General features: G+C 44.8%; 1 protein-coding gene across 1 annotated transcript in view; it reads right to left on the bottom strand.

Annotated features, from left to right (window-relative positions):
• Positions 1-11,962, bottom strand: part of SERHL2 (serine hydrolase like 2) — a 309,035-nt gene extending 297,073 nt beyond the window's left edge. Inside the window, exon 1 of the mRNA XM_063940393.1 lies at positions 11,558-11,962. The gene's annotated coding sequence lies outside the window, so the exon portion shown is untranslated. The remainder of the gene's footprint in view (positions 1-11,557) is intronic.
• Between the last annotated feature and the right edge of the window lie 846 nt (positions 11,963-12,808).

The raw sequence follows: 12,808 nt of genomic DNA, 5'->3' as shown, positions 1-12,808 counted from the left end.
TTATAGCTGTTTAAATGGTTGCAGAACAAAGGGATTCACCTTTACAGGATAAGAGGGGACAGACTAAGGTTATAAGGTGGTATTTGGTATCCAGCTGTAGGGTATATTAAGGGTAACATTCCGGTGTTGGTCTGCGGAAAATCGCATGTTCCTGCGGATAGTTATGTGCAGAAGCATAATATAGATATAAACTGTATTTACTGTATATTATGTATGCGGCGGGAATCCAGAGGAGACCACCCACAAGAGCAGTTGAGAAAGACATCGCCTGCCTTTTCAAATCAACCTATGACCTCTCCTGTACTGTAAAAGTGCATTCCTTTGTCCAATGGACAAAGGGATTACAGTATCCGTTGTATTGCTTTTGGAAGAATTGTATAAATAAAGCCTGCTGCAGCCTGGCCTGACACAAGACTCACAACGTTATCTATTTGATGACGGAGGACCGGACCGGGAAGCGCACGCGAATATACTCACGTATGTACATTGACTGTAGCCATTATTCTGTTATATTGTCTTGTATTGTAGTGTATAATTTGTATTGTAAACCCCCTTTCAGAAATAATCCACTGTGGTGTCGGAACCCAGCGGTAAAATCACAATTGGTGTCGTGTCCTCATTGCCCTGCTAAGGTTTAAAGTGTATTATCATTATTGCATAGCATTGCTGTAAAAGGTTTAAAGTGTATCTCTGGGTGTGTATGCGCTGTGAGTACTTTGTACCGTCAGCGCGGCGTGTGTACGCAAAGTCCGTACACTGTACGGGACTCTGTACGCTAATAGCGTAAAAGGTGCGTAGAGTGTGAATTAAGTATAGCGGCCGCAGCGGCTAAAAGGTTTAAAGTGTATTTAAGGTATGTTTAAGGTATAGCTTTCATTCCTGTAAAGAAAATCAGCTTTATCAACTCATACCTCTTTCACACGAGCTTTTAACAGAGGTAATCGTCAGGTCAACTCGGGTCGAGGGCCATCTTAGCTGCATTGTAGTCCCTGGGTAAAGCAATGCCCTGGGACCCCTATCCACCCATTCACGGAAACAAATTTAGAAGAAAAAAAAAAGTCATAATTCACCCCACCTGTGGAATTATAGCCCCCCATTAGACCCTTCCTCACAGTAATAGCACTGGCAGCGCACTTCATAGACCCCCCCCCCCCCCCTTCCTCACAGTAATATCACTAGCAGCGCACTTCATAGACCCCCCCTTCCTCACAGTAATAGCACTGGCAGCGCACTTCATAGACCCCCCCCCCCTTCCTCACAGTAATATCACTGGCAGCGCACTTCAAAGACCCCCCCTTCCTCACAGTAATAGCACTGGCAGCGCACTTCATAGACCCATCCATCCTCACTGTAATAGCACTGGCAGCGCACTTCATAGACCCCCCCCCCCTCCTTCCTCACAGTAATAGCACTGGCAGCGCACTTCATAGACCCCCCCCCCCTCCTCACAGTAATAGCACTGGCAGCGCACTTCAAAGACCCCCCCTTCCTCACAGTAATAGCACTGGCAGCGCACTTCATAGACCCATCCATCCTCACTGTAATAGCACTGGCAGCGCACTTCATAGACCCCCCCCTCCTTCCTCACAGTAATATCACTGGCAGCGCACTTCATAGACCCCCCCCCCCCCTCCTCATAGTAATAGCACTGGCAGCGCACTTCATAGACCCCCCCCCCCCCCCTTCCTCACAGTAATAGCACTGGCAGTGCACCTGAAACAGTACTTGCAGTGGCTCTAATTAGGTTATTAAAAAAGACATAAAAATAGAACCCATCTGCCTCCAAACTGTAACCAACACTTCCGCTCACAGCACTTGATGGTAGTATCAAAAATGGGAAAATGAATGTCACGATTTTTTTATTTTTTTTTACGTTTAAGAAATGACTGTAGTTTCCAAGCATGATGATACGCTTAATACACAGAAATGGGCATTTCATCTAAGATAAACTTATTTTTAATAAATTAATACAAATGATATATATATATATATATATATATATATATATACACACACATACATAGAGAGAGAGAGAGAGAGAGAGAGAGATTCACACATTCTTTCTTTACACTGAATTTGATATCTTGACCATTTCTAAAAACATTTTCTAAATTTTGATGACTGTGTTAAAGAATACATATGTTGGAACTGAAAATGTTTCATTACAGTTATTCTGAACAGCCATATCTACTATATTAAAGTGAAAATTTGTCCTTCCGTCTGTCTTTCTATACAAATCCACAGTTTACAAGCACAGATCGTGAAATCTGGCATACGAGCGTATTAAAACACTTCGGAGGCAACTAAGAAAATTAGAAATCCCTAGCACCCCTAGGGGGCGGGACAGCAACACAGAGTATATCAGGAGACAGCAGAAATCCGGAATTGTTGGACCCATGTACTCCAAAATTTGTACACATCTGCCTTACAGTCTGGAAACAAACACTGTGAGGGGGAAGACACCCCTAGCAGCCCTAGGGGTGGGACAGCAGCACCGAGTATTTCAGCAAACAGCATAACTGTGGAAGGCCTGTAGAACTTTACACCAAACTTGGTACACCTCTTACTTACAATCTGGGAACAAACTCTGTGAAGGTTAGACACCCCTAGCAGCCCTAGGCGTGGGACAGCAGCACAGAGTATTTCAGGAGACAGCATAACTCCGGAATGACTGGCCCAATTTACATCAAACATTGTACACATATGACTTACAAGCTGGAAACAAACACTGTGGGGGTAAGAAACCCCTAGCACCCCTAGGGGCAAGGCAGCAGCACAGAGTTTTCCAGCAGACCGCATAACTCTGGAATGCCTGGAGCAACTTACACCAAACTTGCTACACCTATTACTTACACTCTGGGAACAAACACTTGGGGGTAACACACCAGTAGCACCCCTTGGGTGAGGCAGCAGCACAGATTTTTCCAGCAGACAGCATAACTCTGGAATGCCTGGAGCAACTTACACCAAACTTGATACACATATGACTTACACTCTGGGAACAAACACTGTACGGGTAACACACCACTAGCACCCTTAGGGGTGGGCCAGCAGCACACACTATATCAGGACATGCATGATATGTCAGTGATGACAGGGCTGCATGTGACAGGTCCAGTGACATGATGTGAGCAGGGGAATGCAAGTAGCACAAACCCACACACTGGCCCTCATTCCGAGTTGATCGGTCGGTATTTTTCATCGCATCGCAATGAAAATCCGCTTAGTACGCATGCGCAATATTCGCACTGCGACTGCGCCAAGTAATTTAACAATGAAGATAGTATTTTTACTCACGGCTTTTTCATCGCTCCGGCGATCGTAATGTGATTGACAGGAAATGGGTGTTACTGGGCGGAAACACGGCGTTTTATGGGCGTGTGGATGAAAACGCTACCGTTTCCGGAAAAAACGCAGGAGTGGCTGGAGAAACGGGGGAGTGTCTGAGCGAACGCTGGGTGTGTTTGTGACGTCAAACCAGGAACGACAAGCACTGAACTGATCGCACAGGCAGAGTAAGGTTGAAGTTACTCAGAAACTGCAAAGTAGTTTGTAATCGCAATATTGCGAATACATCGGTCGCAATTTTAAGAAGCTAAGATACACTCCCAGTAGGCGTAGGCTTAGCGTGTGTAACTCTGCTAAATTCGCCTTGCGACCGATCAACTCGGAATGAGGGCCACTGAGAGTTATATAGTGGAAGTAGCACGGTCCCCCAGCAGCACAGAGTATATCAGGAGATACATAATGTGCTACACTATATAAGAAACTGTAAAAAAAATTGATAATTTCACAGGGGCACTGACATGATGTGAGGAGGCAGCAGGTAGCCACAGACTGAGTGGTATAGTGGGAAAAGCAGGGTCCCTTGGGAACCAAAAAAGGAGTCCAGCCACTACACAAAGTGCGTCAGGGAAACAAGATATGCCTATATACTAGATCTCCAACCAACGTAAATTAACCAACTATCATTCTAATTTACCATCCTCATCCCATAGCGAAGCACGGGTATTCAGTTATCTACAATGTTATTTATACTGTGTGTTTAATATTTACATTTCTTTTTGTAAAAAGACATTCTTAAAATCCCAGGCAACTCCGGGTACTCCAGTTAGTCTTTAATAAATTCCATCCATTTTCGGAGTTTCTCCCGTCAGTAAAAATCCAGAATTACCTGCATTCCTTAACCAGTGTGAAGACCTTTATACAGTGCGATAGTAGGCATGCAAATGTTATTTCCATCCATTTAGTAGTAGTTTTGCTTTATTGACAGCGAAGGAATGTGCCTCATAATATATGGGCACAAGAAATTACCCAACCTTATGGTGAACGAGGTGAAAGACATTTCCGATTTCACGTCTATAAGAGTCACCTTCAGTATGGCCAGGTCTGTCTTGAAGAGGGGGACAGTAAAGAGCACTAAGCGGGAGATATATGTGAGCGAGGGTCAGGCCTGAAAAAGAGTGATAGCTGGGGAATCATTATCACACACATTTCTGCACACCTCTGTATGAATGATACTAGATTACAAGACTCTAACTGCGACAAACAGAGCAGACACAGGCACACATACCAGCTCCAATTCTCTCACGAGAGCATGACGTAATGTGAGGCGTTACAGGATACAGTTCCAGATGGCGAAACACACACACACACAGTAACAGAGCAGACACAGGCACACATACCAGCTCCAATTCTCTCACGAGAGCGTGACGTAATGTGAGGCGTTACAGGATACAGTTCCAGATGTCGAAACACACACAGTAACAGAGCGGACAAATTTAAGGGATGAAGTCACGCACGGGGGTCAGGTGACGACTGCGTTTGTAATGGCAAGCAGAGAGGTGTCAGTTAATGACTGATCAGGGAGGAGAGTTGTGTAACTTACATGCGGCATCACTGTTAGAGATGAAAAGAAAAGAAAAACTTTTTCTGTCCTCTCATGTCCCATTATTGGAGTAGACGATAGGCGGTCATACAGAGGGTGACTGTGAAACTGCAGCTCCTTACCAGATTGCCCTACTGCCCAAATGACCTTCCACCCAGGAAATCTGTATTCCATCCTAGTATGGGCAGTGCTTAAAGTGGTCCAGGAGACAGGTGTAACGCCCAAAGGCAATGGAGACGCTGCTCCAAGCCCTGAATGTACAGCATCACCTGTGTGGTTCACAGCTGGTTCCAAGTGTGACTGCTGCTCTTCCAACGGAGCTCTGCGGCGCATCCGCTGCAGAGTTAATCTGCCCTGCTAACACCTGCAATAGGGGACAGGATGGCTCATGTCTGGTACCGCTCAGGGGAGGCAGTGAATTTACCAGCTGTGGGGATCCCGGATGTGAAATACAGGCGGTCTGAATCCCCACTTGGGTGGTGGTCCACGCCATCACCAGGGTCGGATCTAGACTTTTCTTTTAGGAAAAGGGGGGGGGGGGGGGTTTACTGTTTCATTTTGCCCCCTCCCCTCTCCAGTCCCGACTCCTCATCTCTTCAGTCCCGACTCCTCCCCTATCCAGTCTCAATTCCTCCATCACACAAATGAATATATTTTGTTATTTGGTTTATTTTAGGCAAAACACTAAATAGCTATAAAGAACAACAATAAAAGCAACAAACAATAAAATACACAGAATGAACAACAACAAGAGAAATAAACACAAGTAACTTTTTACAAAACAAAATCCTTGGATTTCTAGTGTTGCAAAGCAATCAATCATTCTGTCCAAGTCTACTGCAATTTCCCTATGAGTATGTAGAAGAGCTAAACCAGTTAACCTCTCCTGACCCATTTGGTTTCTCAGCCACGTTTTTAAACGTTGTAAAGAAGAAGAGAAGCTCCTTTCAGCTGATGCAATGCTGATGGGCAAAGTTTAAAGAATTTTCAGAAGGGAGTTCACTAATGAAAAAATATCTTCATCATAGGCCTGCAGAGCTTCTTCCACAGACTCTGGGAGAGTTATGCAGTCAGCTGACCGTACCCACCTCTCTTTCCAGAGGTGAACCTCTGATAGTAGTGTCCTTTCCAGCCCAGTTTTATCAGGGGTTTGGTTTCACCTGCCTCAGGAAGGCAAAGCCAAATCCCTGATAAGGGGTCTTTTTTTCCAGCGATCACGGATGCAAAAATACATAGGTCTGTGGCTTTTCATGGACCCTATGTATTTTTGCATGAAAACGGGAGATTTGTGCACATCACAATAGGATAGGTGCAAAAAAACAAGTCAGTGAAAATATTTAAAAAAAAATAAATAAATCACTAAAACCCCACTGTTTTTGCCAGTGCAATATTTTTGGGGCTATTTGGATACGCCCCTTCCCCCCATGTGTATAAGGTTCATATGAAACAAATTCATTCTGTGCGTAGACTTGTGTCCCGTTCCAAAGATCTCTCATTATGGTATGCAAGTATTCCAAAATATATAAAAATCCGATATCCAAAATACTACTGGTCTGGTCCCAAGCATTTTGGATATAAGATATAAGAGACTCATAAATGTGAGAGAGTCCTATCGCACAGGTATAACTGCAGAATATTCTTATGGATAGAGTGGACTTCAATACTGTAAGTCCTTACAGTATAACCATATATGTACCCCTGTATTCATAATTGTTAACAACATATGTGTATCAAAATGGGGTGCTACCTTAGACACTGGTTTAGGTAATGTACAACACAAAAGAACAAAAGCTGTCTGCAATAGGTGCACTTACAGGTTTTAAAACATACCTTTTATTTAATAATATAAAAAATTACATATCACGTCCTTGTCAGTGAAATATTAAAATTATAGAGATGCATGTAAAAGTACAGAAAGTGTGTATAAAAATACTATACCAAAAAACCTGCGTTTATTTGTCCTCTATTTGGTTCGTCTCTCATAAATAACACCGTACACATTCTATGAGGTATCAACTTGGAATTGTCCTCACAATTATATATTAACAGGGTTCAGTATGGGATCCTGACGATCAGGAGACCAACGCCAGAATCCCAGTGACAACAGCAGCGTGTCCCGTCGCGGGCTCGCTGCACTCGCCTCGCCACACTATTATGTTCCCCCCTTGGGGGGTGGGGTAGACCACCCCCCGAGTGGGAATTAGGGGCCCCGTTCGAGATTCCGTCTGCTTGCATTTCCTTGGCTGTCGGGATTCCGGCGTCTGTATCCTGATCGACGGGATCCCAACTGCGGGGAAAGTGACTGCTTCCCAATTAACAACTTACTGTACAAGGTGGCCCGTCTGTAGTCTCACAAATCAGTAGTAGTTACCACTGTCTTCAAGTTCCTGTATAATATTGGTCCTATAATGTGTATCAAACAGTTTATATATCAGTGGGAGAGATCCCTTGATTATAAATGACACCCTATTAGCTGGTAGGGATATATTGCCAGCCAAGCAGGCAAAGGATTTGTAATAATCACTTCTACAACACATCAAATCAAAGTTCCCCAATATGACATCTATCCAAAGCCTTGCCTATGTTCATCATAATTTATGAGGCAACGTACAGTTGTGATACCTACAATATAAAAAGTTCTAATTCCCTCATATTAGGGTATAGCAGAAAAATATATTAAATGAAAACAAATGTCTGGAGTAATTATTCTCATCTATTTCTCATCTTAATATGAGGAGCTGAAATAGAGTCAGTCAATCAAGGTTTATGATATGTTGACATTGTTATGAATTATTATAAACCTTGTTGATTGACTGACTCTTATATTAAGATGATAAATAGAAACAATGTGATACAGGTTGAGTATCCCATATCCAAATATTCCGAAATACGGAATATTCCGAAATACGGACTTTTTTGAGTGAGAGTGAGATAGTGAAACCTTTGTTTTTTGATGGCTCAATGTACACAAACTTTGTTTAATACACAAAGTTATTAAAAATATTGTATTATATGACCTTCAGGCTGTGTGTATAAGGTGTATATGAAACATAAATGAATTGTGTGAATGTACACACACTTTGTTTAATGCACAAAGTTATAAAAAATATTGGCTAAAATTACGTTCAGGATGTGTGTATAAGGTGTATATGTAACATAAATACATTCTGTGCTTAGACTTGGGTCCTATCGCCATGATAGCTTATTATGGTATGCAATTATTCCAAAATACGGAAAAATCCCATATCCAAAATATCTCTGGTCCCAAGCATTTTGGATAAGGGATACTCAACCTATAATACGTATAATTACCTTGAATAATTGTATCAATCAGAGATCTTTGGGATACTACCAACATTTAACGATACAAATGGTAATAAGTGGCATTCTATCACCCCTTTCATATCTCCAATGCCGGATCCCACCCGGGAATTGGAAACGGGCCCTTCCCGGGTGGGATCCGGTATTGGACCCTAAAGGCTGCCTTTCCCAGTCCTGCAATTTGCCGGGTCGGGTTGCTATGGGGCGTGGGACTGGAAATACATGTGATCTGTGTAGAGTTTATATGTTTTTGTTTTTGTCATGTGAAATTTTACAATTATTAAACAGTACTTCACTAGATTTGCTTATCCCATCCATTTTGGGTACATTTGAATGAGCCTAATAAGAAGTATACTGTGAGATATGACATCTGCTGTATCTGAAGTGGCCTATTTATGAACAACCTACATATGCAGTAGCGCTGGATCTCTCCCACTGATATATAAACTGTTTGATGCATATTATAGGACCAATACTATACAGGAACTTGAAGACAGTTGTAACTAATACTCATTTGTAAGACTACAGCGTGCCCACCTTGTAGGTGGTTACTTATACGGTGAGGACAATTCCAAGTTGATACCTCATAGAATATGTACATTGTTATTTATGAGAAACTAACCAAATAGAGGACAGATTAGCAGACACGGGACTTTTTATAGTATTTTTATACACACTTTCTGTACTTTTACCACAGCCGCAACTAAAAGGGGGGGGGGGGGCTAGAGGGGCACACAACCTGGGCGCGGAATGAGAGAGGGTGCTGGTGCGAGGCGGTGAGCGGGAACATGCAGTGCAGTACAGCGCAGGGTTGAAGAGGCGCTGTCCCGCTCCGTTGCGCGAGGACGCTCCGTAGATCTGTTTCCCGGAAACAGGCGCCACTGCACACACATATAATCATCTGCCAGCGCTGTGTGTGTGTGTGTGTGTGTGTGTGTGTGTGTGATGACGCGCTTCAGAAACGGAGAGGAGGGGGCCCTGACTGATACAGCAGATCATCACCAGAAGTGTGTAAAGGTAGGGAGAGACGGACAGCTATATATGTACAATATGTGTGCGTGCAGTGTACTTTAACATAGTGTGTGTGTGTGTGTGTTGGAGCAGTGAAGCCCTGTGTGTATGTGTGTTGGAGCAGTGCAGTGTAACCCTGTGTGTATGTGTGTTGAAGCAGTGCAGTGTAACCCTTTGCGTATGTGTGATGGAGCAGTGCAGTGTAACCGTGTGTGTGTGTGTGTATGTTGAAGCAGTGCAGTGTAACCCTTTGCGTATGTGTGCTGGAGCAGTTGTGTGTGTGTTTTGGGGCAGTGCAGTGTAAGTGTGTGTGTGTGTGTGTGTGTGTGTGTGTGTGTGTGTGTTGGAGCAGATCAGTGTAACCCTGTGTGTATGTGTGTTGGAGCAGTGCGGTGTAACCCTGTGTGTACATGTGTTGGAGCAGTGCAGTGTAACCCTGTGTGTACGTGTGTTGGAGCAGTTCAGTGTAACCTTGTGTGTACGTGTGTTGGAGCAGTGCAACTGTGTGTGTGTGTGTGTGTGTGTGTGTGTGTATTGAAGCAGTGCAGTGTAACCCTTTGTGTATGTGTGTTGGAGCAGTGCAGTGTAACCCTTTATGTATGTGTTGGAGCAGTGCAGTGTAACCCTGTGTGTGTGCATGTGCTGGAGCAGATCAGTGTAACCCTGTGAGTTGGAGCAGTGCAGTGTAACCCTGTGTGTATGTGTGTTGGAGCAGTGCAGTGTAACCCTGTGTGTACGTGTGTTGGAGCAGTGCAGTGTAACCTTGTGTGTATGTGCGTATGTGTGTTGGAGCAGTGCAGTGTAACCCTGTGTTTACGTGTGTTGGAGCAGTGCAGTGTAACCGTGTGTGTATGTATGTTGAAGCAGTGCAGTGTAACCCTTTGTGTGTGTGCGCGTGCATGTGCTGGAGCAGGTCAGTATTACCCAGTGTGTGTCTGCTGGCGCAGTTCAGTATAACCCTGTGTGTGTGTGTTGGAGTAGTGCAGTGTAACCCTGTGTCTATGTGTGTTAGAGCAGTGCAGTGTAACCCTGTGTATGTGTGTGTTGGAGCAGTGCAGTGTGTGTGTGTTTGTTGAAGCAGTGCAGTGTAACCCTTTGTGTATGTGCGTTGGAGCAGTGCAGTGTAACTGTGTGTGTGTGTGTGTGTGTGTGTGTGTGTGTGTGTGTGTGTTTGTTTGCTGGAACAGTTCAGTGTAACTGTGTGTGTGTGTATTGGAGCAGTGCAGCGTAATCATGTGTGTGTGTGCGCGTGCATGTGCTGGAGCAGATCAGTGTTACCCAGTGTGTGTCTGCTGGAGCAGTGCAGTGTGTGTGTGTGTGTGTGTGTGTGTGCGCGTGCATGTGCTGGAGCAGGTCAGTATTACCCAGTGTGTGTCTGCTGGAGCAGTTCAGTGTAACCCTGTATCTATGTGTGTTAGAGCAGTGCAGTGTAACTGTGTGTGTGTGTGTGTGTGTGTGTGTGTGTGTGTGTTGGAGCAGGGCAGTGCAGTGTAACCGTGTGTGTGTGTATGTGTATGTTGAAGCAGTGCAGTGTAACCCTTTGTGAATGTGTGTTGGAGCAGTGCAGTGTAATCCTGTGTGTGTATGCGCATGTGCTGGAGCAGATCAGTGTTACCCAGTGTGTGTGTATGCTGGAGCAGTGCAGTGTAACCCTGTGTGTATGTGTGTTGGAGCAATGCAGTGTAACCCTGTGTGTATGTGTGTTGGAGCAATGCAGTGTAACCCTGTGTGTATGTGTGTTGGAGCAATGCAGTGTAACCCTGTGTGTATGTGTGTTGGAGCAATGCAGTGTAACCCTGTGTGTATGTGTGTTGGAGCAATGCAGTGTAACCCTGTGTGTATGTGTGTTGGAGCAATGCAGTGTAAGTGTGTGTGTGTGTTGGAGCAGTGCAGTGTAACCCTGTGTGTATGTGTGTTGGAGAAATGCAGTGTAAGTGTGTGTGTGTGCGCGTGTGTTGGAGCAGTGCAGTGTAACCCTGTGTGTATGTGTGTTGGAGCAGTGCAGTGTAACCCTGTGTGTACGTGTGTTGGAGTGGAAGTGTAACCCTGTGTGTGTGACTGTGTGTGCATGTGCTGGAGCATTTGGGGGGGTCCCAAATGACTGCCTAGCCCCGGGTGACAGAAACCCTAGTTTCAGTCCTGCTTTTACATGCATGTCTCTATAGTTTTAGTACTTCACTGATAGGACGTGATATGTCATTTTTAATATTATGAAATACAAGGTATGTTTTAAAACTTATAAGTGCACCTATTATAGACACCCTTTATTGTATTGTACATATGGGAGACTCAACCTGTAATACCCTGCCTAAGGAATTTAGCAGTAAGATCTCTTACCAGTTGACTGGCCCCTTTGCTACAGGCTGGTCCCTGTGGCTGACTGGCAGGATAGTAGTCCCTCTGGCTGGTCTCTGGGTGCAGGAATGGTAGTATCTAGTTTCCCTTCATGAAGAGGACCTTTCCCATGAGCCCCTGGGTCCACGTCACAATTTGGAATAGTAACCTGTGGCAAATGAAGCGGAGCGAGACACCGAGCCCGAAGCGTGGCGAGCGTCCAATTGTGCATGGATAAAACAAAATAACCTCAAACGAACGGAGAATGGATAAAACATTTAGGTGCTGTGAGGGCAGAAGTTATCTACTGCCCTCTCGTTATGTCACTTCCTGGTCCTGATCACGAAGAGAAAATATACACAACCGTGCAGGAATGCAGTGTGCTCTCACTGTGCAGCAAAGTCAAGTGGAACACAGGACAGAAAGAAATGGAACGCATAGTTCCTATATGCTTCCTCTTCCTGTGTACAGTGTACACAGAACAGGTTCCACCCTCCCAACACTATACTGTTTCTATTAGCCCACAGGCCTGTCATGTAACTGTAGCCATGCCCCCAGCACACAGACACTTCCTAGACCTCCTGTTATCAGCACTGTTTAGATGCACAGGAGAAGAAAGCAGTCTAATTAACAAACTATGGGGCCTAATTCTGAGTTGATCGCAGCAGCAATTTTGTTAGCAACTGGGCAAAACCATATGCACTGCAGGGGGGCAGATATACCACGTGCAGAGAGAGTTATAGGCCCTACACACTGGCCGATTTGTTTGAAAGCTATGAATGATCTCGTTCATAAATGAACGAGAACTCGTTCATATCTTTCAGTGTGGAGGCTCCAGCGATGAACGATGCGCGGCCCCGCGCTCGTTCATCGCTGGTCCCCGTCGGCTGTGCAGGCAGGCCAATATGGACGATCTCGTCCATATTTGCCTGCACTTTAATGGAGCCGCGTGACGGGGAGAGTGAAGAAACTTCACTCCCCCCGTCACTGCCCCCCGCCGCCGGGTCGCCCATCGGCCGTCGGGCACCTCGGTGGCGGATCGGCATGTCTGTAGGGCCCATTAGATTTGGGTGGGGTGTATTCAAACTGAAATCTAAATTGCAGTGTAAAAATAAAGCAGCCAGTATTTACCCTGCACAGAAACAAAATAACCCACCCAAATCTAACTCTCTCTGCACATGTTACATCTGCTCCACCTGCATTGCACATGGTTTTGCCCAATTGCTAACAAACTTGCTGCTGCGATCAACTCAG

This window comes from Pseudophryne corroboree, chromosome 9, assembly GCF_028390025.1.
Source record: "Pseudophryne corroboree isolate aPseCor3 chromosome 9, aPseCor3.hap2, whole genome shotgun sequence".
Classification (NCBI taxonomy): Eukaryota; Metazoa; Chordata; class Amphibia; order Anura; family Myobatrachidae; genus Pseudophryne; species Pseudophryne corroboree.
This window is presented reverse-complemented; position numbering and strand designations above follow the sequence as displayed.